Source organism: Vigna umbellata, chromosome 11, assembly GCF_029865625.1.
Source record: "Vigna umbellata cultivar VRB3 chromosome 11, Vumbellata_1.0, whole genome shotgun sequence".
Taxonomy (NCBI): Eukaryota; Viridiplantae; Streptophyta; class Magnoliopsida; order Fabales; family Fabaceae; genus Vigna; species Vigna umbellata.
In genome coordinates, this window is record NC_142175.1 from 12,586,062 (window position 1) to 12,601,712 (window position 15,651).

Below are 15,651 nucleotides of genomic sequence, written 5' to 3' on the forward strand. Positions count from 1 at the left end.
TTTTCAGTTGGTACATTTTAGCAATCTGTACCAGGTTTTAGTAGACAAAAATACCCTTATATATCATGGATTCTAAGTTTTAAGGTTAAGGGTATTTTAATAATTTTCATTCTCAAAACTTAAAAAAAAAAAAACCTCAAAACCCTTACTCACCTCTCTCATTCTTCTCAACCGTTTCTCTTTCATCTCTTTCACTCCAACCTTTTCTATGTCATCCCTATAGCCCCAATTGAAAAAATCAGAAAGACTTGCCTTTAAACAATTTGCCTTTGTAAAGAGTTGAGTCATTGACATATTTACCTTCAGGCAAAGGTTCATTCAAGATCTCTTCAATTTCAGCATCTTCACTAATCTCTCTAATTTCATCATCTGCATATGTTGAATCATCATCTGCATATGTTTAACGAGTGTTTCTGATTTTTTCCAAGCCAATTACCAATTCCTTTGATGTCATTATACTTGTGAAAATTAGATAAATTATAAAATGAAAACTCATTATAAAATCATTTTTTGTAAGATATTGTTTAACAACGAGTATTTCTGATTTTTTTCCATGTCAGTTACCAATTACTTTATGCTTGGGAAAATTGGATAAAATTAGATAAGACAAAAATTATAAAATGAAAACTCATTATAACATCTTTTTTTTAAGATTGTTTAACAACTAGTGTTTCTAATTTTTTTTTAGTTGGGGCTACCATAGGATGATAGAGAAAATGTTAGAGTGAGAGAGATGAAAGAGAAAAGGTTAAAAGGAATGAGAGACATGAGAAGGGTTTGGAGGTGTTTTTTTTTCTTAGTTTTGAGAATTAAAATTATTAAAATACCCTTAAGCTTAAAACTTAAAATCTATGATATATAAAGGTATTTTTGTCTACTAAAATCAACTCAAAAACAGGCGTACATGCGTTATCAAACTCATATATATATATATATATATATGTGTGTGTGTGTCTCCTTAGAGTACTAATTATGTAATAACCTAGGACTATCTATTAAAAGGTGAGGTGTTACATTATATATTTAGTTTTATTATGAATTAACAAATAAATATAAAAAATCATTATATTATTTTTAATTTAAAATCTAACGATTTTAATTCTAATATTTGTTTCAACTCAATTTTTTTATACCAGAGAGATTTCGCATATTCAGATCTAAAATTTTCTTTTTCATGAAATTAAAAAAATTCAAATGTTTATTTGTGATGATTTCCATTAGCTACCAGCCAAAAAAACTAAATATTAGGGTCCAAATTTGGTATGATGCCAAAACCAAAACGTTAGGGGTACCGACTTTCTCTTTTAAAACACAAATTTAAGGTAGAAATTTGTGGTGGATGGCTATAGTTGGTGTAAGGTGGGGTACATAGTACATACATGGACCAACAAAACCAAGATGTGAGTAAAATGGAATATTATTTTAAATGTAAATTATTGTATAATTGTGTGGAGTAAATTAGTTGTAGATCGGAACTCAAACCTTATATATCGGATTTTGAACTACACCAGAATTAGGATTTGCCCAGTGAGATAATAATAATACTTGTTTAAGTAAAGTGGATCCAGAACACTATATATCTCCTTTTCCTTTGTTTCGAACTTATCACTCCTTTCTTGGTATCGATCGGGGATTAACTTGCAAAAGAGTCTCCGACACTCAAGTCAGTTATATTTTATAAAGAGGTCTATATTTTATTAGGATAGAAAAAGATGACTTTACCTAGACCTTAACTCTATATTTATAGGGCTTATGGCAATCAAGCTCATTAATTCGTATTTGATATGACAATAAATCCAATAATATTTGTTAATATAACTGCTAATTGTCCATTAATATCATATTCTTATGCAATATGACCTGTCAATCACTCATAAATAGCGTATATTCGCATTTAATATGGCCATTAAACGTAGTAATTTGCCATTAATGATATTTAGATTTCCTGATTAGTTCTTTTGACAGCCGGTCGGTTGCCAGGTATAGTACACTACAAAATGTTTCGGTTGAATTTGTCTGAGGGTCGATCATTCTTCCTTGCTTTACTATCTTTTGATCTCCAATCCTCTTTGAGAATGTAATCCACTTTGATGAGTTGTTGACTTGCAGAAGACACTCCGACGCTCAAGTCAGATATGTTTCATAAAGTAGTCTACATTTTATTAGGATAGAAAAAGATGTCTTTATCTGGGTCTTAACCCTATATTTATAGGGCTTATGACAATCAAGCTCATTAATTCATATTTGATATGACAATAAATCCAATAATATTTGCTAATATAACTGCTAATTGTCCATTAATACCATATTCTTGTGTAATATGACCTGTCAATCACTCATAAATAGCGTATCACTAGTGCAATAAGGGGATATGACATCGGTTATTTTTGCTTATAGGCATCGGTTCTGCAACCGAGGCATATATGGACGAGGTAAAAAGGCGTAGGCTTTATACCTCGGTTCAGAACTAGGGTAAAATGAAACAGGATTATGCCTCGGTTCTTAGATAACCGAGGCAATAGCATGTTTTATTTTTGTTTTTTTCGCATTGTTCTTTATTCTCAGTATTTTTTTTCAGCTATCATCATCCTCGGTTCTGTTCTCAGTATTTTTTCAGCCTCCGGTGAAGTCCAACCTCTACACAACTTCGCCCTTCCCTTTTTGAAATGGGGAGCCAGCGGCAAGAACCACCACACCAACGCAGCGCATCACCACCGCTGCCTACAGACTCACTTAGGCCCAAACCGAGAGCAACTTGGCCACAGCCCAACAGCACGTTCTTGCTCATTCTCGCTCAACCTCAATTCCTCTTCACAGCAAGTATCAGATACACCGGAGTAAACGAAGAAGCTGAACACGAACAACAATTTTCCCAAAAGAATTTTCCCAATTAAAAACCTTAACTTTCTCAAAGAGAACTCTAATCCCAATCAAGGAAAACCAGAGAACAAAAGGAACCCTAAAATAAAAAACACCCCTCTACTCACGCCTCTAAACCTGACTCCGACCCCGACTACCGCCCCCACCGCCTTGGATCCAAGACTGCCCGCAACCGATTCGCACTCCCCACCTACTCCCTCAAGCCGCTAGCTCCACCACCACAACCACTTTAGGCGCCATCGTGCAAAGCTGCGAAGCGCGACATCGATTTCTGGAAAAGCTGACCATTTGGGTTTGATCACGGAAGGCGACGGTGGTCGGGAAAGGGACCCACGGGGTGAGAGAATCCACGACTGGCGGAGGCACCACGGCCGGCGCGGGCGCCGCGTTGCTAGGGTCCAGGACAGGGAGCGGTAGCACGGGAAAAGCCGTTGTGTGCGGGATGGTGAAGGGTTGTTTAAAGAATGAAGGGAGGAAGAAGAGAAAGAGTTTTGGTTTGGTGGTAGTAGTAGAATAGTAGTAATAATGGAAGGGTTTGGTGGTAGCAGTAGAGGCAGCTCCTTATGCCTCGGTTCTACTATTAACCGAGGCCCTAGCTTAAAAGGTGCCTCGTGCACTGGAAAAGGTGCAGGTCCTTATGCCTCGGTCCTGTATCAAACGAAGCAGTATCTGTCTCGGTTCTTTGTACACCCGAAGCATATAACTTCATCTTAATTTCAAAATTGTCACTGCGTCTTTAAATGCTTTGGTTTTTACGAAACTGCGGCATATATGGCGAGTTAAAAAAACATTTTTTTACTAGTGTATATTCGCATTTAATATGGCCAAGAAACGTAGTAATTGGCCATTAATAATATTTATCTTTCCTGATTAGTTCGTCTAAGAGCAGGTCAGTTGTCTGGTATAGTACAATACTTTTACAATATCTTTTTAAAACATTTTAATATCATCTACGTGTTATTTTGTGATTAGTTCAAAATTACTTTATAATAAAAAATAATAATAAAATGTTGATATAAAAATATTGTCTAACTGTCATTATTCTTTCTGGTAGGTGATAGTGTTTTTTTATCCTCTTTCCGGTATGTGATAGTGTTTTTTTATCCTCTTTCCTGATACACTAATGTTACAGTTCCATACTTTGTATTCAATAATCTACGCAAACAAAGCACTAACAATTTTTCGATCTTTAAAATATTTCAATTTTAATTTATATGAATATATATATATATATTTTTTTTTCTTTCTAGAGTTAAACTTTTTACAGTCATGTATTTTTAAAATTTCTGTTTCATCTTTAAAATAAATTACGTACTTATTTTATTTTTATATATTTTAAAAATCATATAAAAAAAATTCCTTTAATAAAGTATATTTGATGTAAAATGTTTTAAATGAATTTATAACATTGAATTAAAATACTTTCAAACAAATTTATAACATATTTAATATTTTAAAATTGATCAAATATTTAACATATTTGATTACATAAGTTAAAATAATAATAATAATAATAATAATAATAATAATAATAATAATAATAATAATAATAATAATAATGTAAAATGTAACATCCCAAAAATATAGCTGTAAATTATATTTAAGAGTTCTTACATACAAACCATAAGAGCATACTGATCGGTCATACCAGAAGTGTATCAACCGAATAGTCATACACTAAAACTGAAAACAAGAACAAGACTGAATGGTCTTACTCTTAGTGGAAACCATTCTCTTCTGTCAGCGCCTGCTCCAGAGAACCCTCCACACCTTCTACTCACATCAATAGGGTTCATTGTAATGAGAAAGATGACCAAACAGACAACATGACAAAAATAGGAAATAAGGGTAAGCTAATGTAATTTAATTGTGTAAACATACATACATTTCATACAAGTACAACCAATGCAAATACAGATAAGCATACAAGACCGAACACTATACTTCATGCATAAACCGAACACTTGACTCTACCATCCGGATTGTATGAATATGTAGCTTGAGGCCGTTCATGCACTCGGGTGGTGTAGTAACTGGAAAACCATCAACTGCCACCCGAGATTAGTTCGTTATAACTTGCCCACGAACCTGTGGGCTAGGACCTCCTGTCATTCTCACACAATGCCTTACCCATCTCTACTTGAGAATTGGTAATCCTCAGAATATCGGGATGAACTCCGTAAATTTCATTATCATATTCATACCATAACACCACTTTGATACACTTTCACTTGAGACATTATTCATACCATAACACCGCTTTGATACACTTTTCACTTGAGACATTTACCACTTCAATACACTTTTCACTGAGACATTCCTCCTTGGAATTCTCTTCCACATTACTTGAAACATATGCCTTATTGAAATGTCAATACAATTTCCCATACACAGTAGATCAGTACAACTATCTCAATCCATCATAGTCAAATGATGAAAACAACATTTAAATACCAAATATTCATTCATAGAAGAAAACCGAATTGCAACAACACAAGCCCTGAATACGACCGAATGATCAATGACCAGTCGGGCCTAAGCATAGGCCGAACTCGGTTAAGGACCAAACAGAAAACATCAACATATATGAACAAGACCGAACACCCTATGAATGGTGGAGATCGAACAGTTTCTCACTTCCCAAAGAACAGGGTCGAACGATCCATAAAAGATAAGAGTGAAGAAGTGACCGAACACTATTAAGGACTAACCACTAAAAAGGACCGAATACTTCATAGTAAGGTTAAACCAAACAGTAAAAACTACCAATACCCATGAACACAACCGAACGGAAAACACCCATAACATATAAATATGACCGAACGGTCATTTAAAGAGTGAGGCTCAAACGTGAGCCGAATACAAGCTAAGACCGAACACCAATACAAACCGAGTACCCGTACAAAACCGAGCACTACCAAGATCGAGTGCTAGTACAAGACCGAGCACTATCAAGACCGAGTGTTAGTACAAGACCGAGCACTACCAAGACAGTATATGACCAAGCGGTCAATAACAGTTAAAACCTATGATAGACCGAACGTTGTTTAAAACCAAATGTTATGTCTAGACCGACTGTTATATTCACTTGAATTATCAACACAAGCTCGATCGATTATTAACTAAGAATCCACAAAAGTAGAACTCAGTTAAGACTGAGTACCAGATAGAAGTCGAACAGTCAATTAGAGACACTCAACGAACTATATAATTCTATAGAATAACTGCAGAATTATGATCAACACAAATCCTTACCAATTTCACTACAATATTCAAACTTCTAATCCTCCAAACATATATCAAATACTTCATTTACACTTGATTAAGATTGTTTAAACCTCTCTAACCTCTTTAAGAGAGTTTCATCTCAGATTTGAGATTCAATTATGCAGAATCATGAACTCAAGGACCGAAAAACAGATTTCTCATGTTTAGTACAGTTTTGAGTGATTTAAAGGTCCCTACAAATCCTAAACAACTTGCCCAGAATATCTATATAGACGAAACTCACACCGAACACGATTTCCCCATTTACACCATCACACTTCCTCACAATTCACTCGGCCACTGAAACAAAATTCTGCAGAACCGAAATAAAACATGGCCAGAGTATTTAACATTCCACACAACAATACCTAACATACAAACATTCCATTTTCACATACATACAACAACACCAACTAGCATTCTCATATATTATAACCAAATCAATTAAATTAACTAGCTTCCCTTACCTCAAAGCAACTTGACAGATTTCAACTTCTCCATAATTTTGCTAAACCACAAGTGATCCTAGGACAGCCTAAAGACTTTGAATCAGTGAAAGGAAACCAACCACTGAACCAGAAACAGAATCAGAACCTAGATGAAGAGCTGATGAACACATGCAAACCGAACAGTGTTTGCATGTACCAGAAAATGCAGAAATTCATGAAAATTTGAGAAACGAAAATTCACGAAATTTACGAAATTGATCGGTGGAAAAGGAAGCCATTGATCTCAAGATCACCTAAGAAGCTCCTGATCACCGATTAGACGAACCATTGGTGAGAAATTTTAGAGAGAAGGAAGAAAAGGTAGAGAATAGAGTTTTTTAGAGAGATAGAACATACTGATATAATGCGTTGAGTGTTTTAAAACGTTTATTTATATTGTTAGCTTATTTTAACACTAATTGTTCAATCTCGTTACTTTAATACATCTATCTACTCTTAACGGTCTATTTTCTGAGTCCTTACACAAAAAGTTAAGTTCTTTATGTGTAAACATTCATATTCTAATTTTATTTTTTATAGTATAATTATTATTAATTAATTTTTTAATAATTATTATTTTGAAATTTTTTAAATAAAAAACTATTATAATTTTCTTTACTAGTAATTTCTACTTTAATATTCAAGTGTTTCTATTATTATTTCTAATCTTCTTTAAAACTTAAAAAAATGCAAGCATACATATAATAATGTAATTACATGTATTTTCTCTAAAAATAGTAGTAACAAAAATTATTATTATCAAAGAGATTTTCTATGTGAACGTTACGTATAGGCAATCCACACAAATAACGATGACACACATACTCAAAGAAAATTAAAATATATTGATCAACTGTATCTCTTTACTATCATATGCAAGATATTTAAAATAAAAAAAGAATAAAAGTACAACAATTATAAAAATAACAGGACAAAGCTCAGAATAAACAGAGATCACGTGCTGTACCAAAAACCAATTCAAAACAGAACTGGAGATGGTAATCTAACAAAAAAAGTAATATAGTTTCAGAGATCAACATAGACTAGGTTTTCTTTTATTCACGTTGAAAGCCATTATTAGTCCGCACGAACCTTTATTAGTGAAACTCATACGAAAAATTATATTATTTTTTATATAAAATTTTAAAAATAATAAATTTATACAAAAAAAAATTATATGTTATTTAAATTTCCCTAGTTTGTTTTCAAAATGAAATTTAAACTTATATTTACACTTTTACAAATAGTATACTTATTTAAAAAATACTTAATTACTCATTTGATTATTGTTTTTTTCAAAACTATTAAACTGATCTTTCGACTTTTTTTTAGTTTTAATTTGATCTTTGTAAAAATTAATATAATCCCGTGAGATATTAATATAATTTAGTATTTTATATTAAATTTCTTGAAATAGATAAACAAATTTCATCAATGTTATTGAAAAATCATTGATTCATTTTAAAATTTAACCAAAAAAATCAAATTAGATCAATTTTTCATAAATCAAAATAAAATCACATTAATTTTATAAATAAAAACCAAATTAAAACTGGAAAAACCAATTAATATAAAAAAGTACTTATTTATTATATTATTTTAAACTTGAAAATCACCGGGTCAAAGATCCCTTAGGTCACTAATGATCCTCATCACAATTCCAGGAAAAGCTTAATTATAAAATTGAAAAGTATTGTGAAGAAAGGATCCGATAAAGATAACCTCAACTTATAGTATCTCAAGAAATAATAATTAAAAACTTGAAAAGAAAATTAGGACAGCAATAAAACATGAAATATCCTTTAATATATGTATACCTTATATAATGAATACTTTTATGGTAAATGTTCAGTATTAAAGTATTTATATAATAATGAAATGATAGATTTTCTGGTATTGGTAATTATTTTTTCTAATATATATATATATATATATTATATATATATATATATTATATATATATATATATATATATATATATATATATAAATTAAGCAGGGGCTTCTAACTTATTTTGGTGTTTTGACCTCTGTACCATTTGTGTCTCTTTTTTTCCTCAATTCATTTGCTACTTAATAATATGATACTTGTTGTAAACGATAGATCAACACATGATATTAATCTAAAATATATTTGAAATTAGCCAAAGGTTTAGATTTTTTAAATTTTATTCTTTTTTAATCTATTTTTTTTTTGTATTCATTAAGATTTTTTTTAATAGAGAAAGTTATGATATTAGATATTAGATTTGTCTGATGTTAATATAAGATATTAAATTTATTTTGAAACACAAAAACTTATTTAGGATGTTGTTCTTTTCTTTAGGTGTTTGTATGAATGGTATGTATTGATTGAAAAGATATCTTGAAGTCTGTTTGTTTCTCTGTTTTGTCTTGGTTTGTATTTAAATCTTTATTTAAGATGTGTATAAAAAGTTGGAGTATCGTGATACTTCTTTTAATTTTTATATTCTTCATTGTTGATAGAAAAAAATATTTTAAAATTGATTCTAACCAATACAACGAAATTTATTATTTCAATATTACTATATTATTTATTTTACTTACGTAAAAACAAATTAATGTGTCTAATTTAATTTATGCGTATAATTTGTAAATAACGTAGTCTTGTTCGTATATAAAACGTTAACGTTGCGTACATGCAATGCAATAACAATTCAAACATTACACGGAAATTAGAACATCCCAGTCAAGTAGATTCTAAAAAGTTTACATATCAATTGCAACACGTTTAAAATAAAAGGCCGAGACAAAAGTCAAGAAGAGAAATCAGAAATAAAATGGGTTTCCAAACACCAATTCAATGTAGAATTATACATAGATTGAGCTACAAGAAGTAACTAAGGTTGACACAATAACGTCCACTAGTCTTGGTCCCGCGTATGTCTCATTTTAATATATATATATATATATATATATATATATATATATATATATATATATATATATATATATATATATACATATATATATATACATATACATATATATATATATATATGAAAATATTTAATCAGTTTAAATATCAATGTTGACCAAATTCTGATGTAATTATTGACTTTAACAATTTTTTAAAAAGATTAACTTAAAAAAATTTTAAAAATATTAAAATATTTTTATTTGTTTTAACAAATCAAAATTATTTATATTAGAATTTGTTTAAAAATTATAGTAGAGTTTGTTTAGTGTTGATGCCAATAAAGTCGACTTAGTTAATTTTATATCTGAGAGTAGTGACGAAGTTTAATTATGAGATTAGTGGCGTAACATTTCGATTTCTGAGATGTCACAAGTTATTAAATATTAATAAAATTCAAAATTTATTATAGCGTAGAAACGTATTTAAAGAAAACTTTATCCAATTACATTATTTCGAGCAATAAAATAACTAAGAAAATACTCTAATTATATTGTTTTAACTTGTAAAACAAAATAACTTTAAATGAATCCCAAGGTTATTTTCCATCCTCTCTCGAGTCAATCACGTCTTTGAAACATCTGTAACATTATTTGCTCATGTATAACACATTATACGATAATTGCCGATAATTTCATTCACAAACACACAAACACATACATATATGGAGTAAGCTACCAATAAAACAATTAAAACAACAAGATACATACATAGTGATTATATCAACCATAATAAAACACACAACAAGATACATACCTTTTTATTATACCAACGATACAACAATATACATACCTTCTGATTATATCAACCATAAGCAAACAACTCACACATAGTAGTAAGAATAATAGGATTCCTAATCCTTTAACATAAACAATTCAATCATACTGAATTACTCGATCCTCGATCCCCGATCATTGAACTTCAATCATCGATCCTTGATCTCTAACCCTTGATGTCATCACTAGCATCTCACACATAGACCCTTGGTCTATCCACTCATTAGCACGCATGTTAACTACTTACTATAACCAGTATAGTAACACCACTACATAACATAATTTGGAGCATCTCAAGTACGACTATAGCCGCTCCTATAGCCCACCTATAGCCTCCCCTATAGGAAATCTGTAGCCTCCCCTACAAATCATCTCCTTCCAATGCACACAAAGCAAAAGGAAATACCTATCCGCAGATAGAACCAGGATTTACGAGATAGAACAAGTAGACTTATCCTCCACTCTCATGCTTGTCAATCACATACTCAGGTACATCTCAACACTCACTCATATGCCCCACTCTCAACTAAGGGTCAATCTGACCCTAAATATAACCATTAACCTCAATCTCTGATTATCATGTTCCATAGCTCCTCAGGCTTGGTTCACATCCATTCTTCATCAACTTTGCCATTTTCACAAAAATGCACTTTTATAATTGATTATCACTTAAGATAATCGATTATCTTAGTGAAACTTACCTAGAAGCATCATGAAGGAAGGGATAATCGATTATCATCCTAGATAATCGATTGTTCCCGAAACCACACTCAAAACCAACAAGCAAATAATCGATTATAACTAATGACAATCAATTATTATCAAATTGAAACACATTCTTGACATGATTCAAGCATTCAAACATACATACATCAATCCTAGATCACGTGGAAACATAGTTAACACATCATACATGCATTCAAGCATCCCATTCCCATGTATACTCAAATACAAATAATACATCACTTGAATCATCCAGATCCAATCATTAACATGTTATACCCCTAATAATAGGTGTAAAAGAGTCTTTGATAAAAACACCAAATAGGGTTTTCAATCAACCAAACTAACTAAGCATAATGCTTACAAATGAGAAACTGATGAAAAATTTATGAACACCGAAAAATGGCGCCAAAAACTTGTTTAACCCTGATGAGTCGATATTTTCTTCACTTCACTTAGTTTATTGTACCGAATTTAATCAGGGAATTGTGCTAAAATGTCCGGTATTTTTCCGTTTTTACTAATTGTGCTTAAATTGACCAGTAATTCTTATTTTAACTAATTTGAATTATCTGAGCTAATTATTTTCGTTATTGATTGCAAGGAAAATTTTGGAAATACAGATTGGGACGTTTGGAAGAATATTCATTTTCACACTGTGTTATTAATTGGAAGAAGCTACGCTGCTTTGAGTTATTTTGTGTTGAATAGAAAAAGATTGGAAGAAGTGTGCCAGCATGCAGAAGCACACGGCTCTTGTACTCAAATGTGTGAAATTGAAGAATATAGAATGGATGGGGCTGCACACGTGGAAGTGGAGAGAAGTCTTTCAATTATTTATTAAATTTTAAGAAGCAAGACTTTGGAACATTGCATCTCACGGCCTTAAGGCAGCCAACACAAAATGGAATCTATTTCTCTTTTAGCAAATGGAAGACAAGGGCCCACATTGAAGCACACGGCCCACACTTGGAAGTAGCACAACAACACCACACAGCTTTCGGTCCAGCAAAAAGAAGTGGCAGAAAGAAAAGGAAGCTTTCATTTTTGGAGAGGGGTGCACACGGGATTCCAGCATTCCAGCACACGTTCACGTCCAGGATGGAGCAACTCACGGTCCAACAACTCCCATCTAGAGCAGCAGCTTGATTCCATTTAGAGAGGACTACGGACCACATGAGAAGCACAAGCACACGTCCAAGGTTGTCACGGCATGGATGGAGAGCACACAACACTTTGATGCTGGAAGCATGAGAAGATGCAGCACCTATCCGGCGTTGAAAGGAAGTAGAAGCGGTCCAGCACACGTCCAGAGCTCTCTGTCCAACACCCAATGGAGGAGGCCACGTTGAAGGAAGTGGAGCTCACGGTTTCCTTATCTTTTTGGAGGATATTATTTTCTTTCTTTGAGAAGCTCACGGCCCAATAGAAGAGGTCCAGCTTGGCAGCAGAAAAGAAGGGCTTCATTTGGCAAAGAAGAAGCACACCCGGCCCACATCCAGCACGAGAATGAAAAAAACTGGGCTAATCCACTCACGCTGTAGCATCACTCACGCTCCAGCATTTTTTCCAGCAGCAGCAGCAGCGTGGAGCATCCAGAAATGAAGTGGTTCAACTGAAGCACATCCAGATTGGTCACGGCCCAGGTCCAGCAGGTGTGTGCTTGGAGAAGAAGGGAGGTGCAGCAGGGATGAGGCCTGGAGGAGAAGCACTTCACACGCACATAGCCTCCACGGTCCAGCTTGGCACTAGGGCACTTATATTTTTTGAGTTTTCTGGAAGCGGGGGGGAGGCTGTTACATGGGGTGTCTCGGTCTGGGCTTGGGAGGCATCCAGCCGCCACTCTCTGAGTTTTGGTTTTTAGGCTTTTGGCTTTGAACGTTTTAGGGAATGTAGGATAAAGGGTGTCTTAGCTTGGTGCTGGAAGAAGGGTCTCAGCCTAGGGCTGGATAGTCTAGGGTCTCTCTCGGTTATAGCTTCCAACAAGCATCTCGTAGTTGGGATTCCTTCTCTTTTCTTAGATAATAGGTGCTGGAATGAAACACAGTGATAGAGAAAGAGCTCCAGCCAGACTTGCTTAGTTCTCTTTTTGGTTGGGAACATTTTCATTTTGAAAGAAAGAAAAAAGTGTGAATGTTGTTACGGTGGAATGAAGAAGCTTCACTTTAATTTGATGTTGTTGAATACCGATTGCCATTTTCATTTTGTTCGATTCATGCATTTGTTTTATTGAAGCTTTAGTCTGTCAATTAATGAGCAACTGCAGAAGCGTTGATTAATGAAGAGTTGATTTTATTTGAAGTAGCTCCATCAGTGTGCACGCGTGGATCAAGGATGAATTTTATAGTCTACGTGTTACAACAATTGCATCATTTAATGCATTTAAATGTTTTGAAATCAATTCTACTTATTAAGCAAATTAGTTTACTATTTAACTTTTGTTCTTTTTGTGTAATTTCCGTGATGAATTATTTTCAATGTTTAGCTTACTCGTTGCATTTTAATAGCTTCAATTGCGTTTGGATATTTAACTATTATAGTATTCACTTTAATGTTTTCTTTTATTTCAATGTTTTTAATTATGTTTGGTTTTATTTAATTTCCATTTTAATTTAAGTTCATCCGCAAAAAAAAAAACAAACCTTTCAAACCCCCCCCCCCACTACGTGTTGATCTAAGACTGAACCCAATTTGGTCCTTGAGAGACGACCTAGGAGTCACTTCCTAGCACTATACTGCATTCTTTTATGCACAACTTTTGTTGGGAGGTGCGACCCTCTCATCAAAATGTGTCATTAAATGCTCATCTTTTGCATTGAATATTTGATTTCTAAGCTGCAACTTTCGTTTGTTTATTAGTTAGCGTGGTTCCATTTTAATTTAGGTAGATGAGTTTTAGAGTTCTTTTATTGCATTTCAATTCGGTTATGAGTTGTCTTAAATATTTAGTGCATTTAATTTGGTTTATATGTGCATTTTATTTTTAACCAAGTGTCTCTTATTATCTGCTGAATTTTAATTAGTTCACACGTCTTGTTTTAGGACTGTTAGTTTATTGTTTTCATTCACTATGTTGTCTATCGTGTTCTGCTTCTTTATCTTCCTGTATTTCAAATTTCCTCGCTTGCTCTAGAGACTGTTCGGTCTCAATGTAGAACCGTTCGGTCATTTGTAGGACCATTCGGTCTTTATGTTTTGTTAGTTTATTTCAATGCTTTCAATTATGTTCGGTCGTGTTTAATTTCCAATTTTAATTTAGTTCGTTTCTAATCACAAAAATACTTTCAAAACCCCCCCACTGCGTGTTTGACATAAGACTCGAACCACATTTGGTCCTTGAGAGACGACCTAGGAGTCAATTCCTAGCTATACTGCATTCTTTTATGCACAACTTTTGTGGGAGGTGCGACCCTCTCATCAAACCCTCGGCAAGTGTGACCGAATCATATCAAGTAATAAAACTCGGTAAAACCAAGTATCGTTCTCCCAAAGGACTCACGGCCTAGTTAGTTATATGATTTGTTGATTATTTAAGACTTGTGAATAGTTGATTTTAGGTTTTAAATGCAAACGACAATAATTAAACATGTATGCATGAATTTGATCAATGGAAAAGAGGAATACAAACACTTTAATGAATTAGATGGATGAGTATGTTGTTGGGGTTATCAATTTCATCTTATCCACTCTCATATACTTTTAGGAATTCATCATTCTTTTCATCAATTGCTAATGCCACTCTCTAAATCACCTTGCAAGAAGGCGTATCCTTAATTACGAGTTCATACAATTCCTAGCATCCCTAATAATTAATTCTGAAGTGCACAAGCTTAACGGCAACCAACCCTCATATTCCTATGTCTAGGTAATATGCTATTGGAAGAAATTCCCCGGATCTAGATTTTCCCGTACGTTTCCATATCGACAAAATCAATAATCATGGCATTGAATGAGTTAAACAATGCAAGCTTTAAGCAAAGAGGAAAAGCCCTAACTAATGATGAAAGAAAGCATGTATCTTAAAATAAGATGTTAAAACACAAATTCCGTATATGAGAGTTTCACAAGACTACATTGATTCCCCAACAACCATACAAGGTTTAGTTCATCATATTCATGGTGAAACTAGATGAACAATAATGAAAGAATGAAAAATAAAACCCTAGAAGGATGAGAAGGTAGCCTCAGCATCCAAGATCTTCCTCCAAGGTAGCCTCAACATCAAAGATAGCAACCCTAGGACGTCCTAAAGCTTATATACTATTCTAAAATATATAGAAAATTAGGCCCAAGCCCAAAATAGTGCCGCTCAGCGATAAACTACCGCTCAGCGATAAACTACCGCTCAGCGGTAAGTGCATGAGATTGATTCTTCCCCTCAGCGTCATTTTCACCCCTCAGCGGAGCCAACGTGGGTTTCTGAGTGCCGCTCAACGTGGGTTGCGACTTCTCCTTTTGCACTTTTTGAATTCGTTTCTGATTCCATATCTATCCTTCTTCACTTCTTTCACCAAATTCACCTTAAAACCTGCATTAAACACTGAAATCAAGCATAAACCTGTCCAGCTCTCTTATTTCCA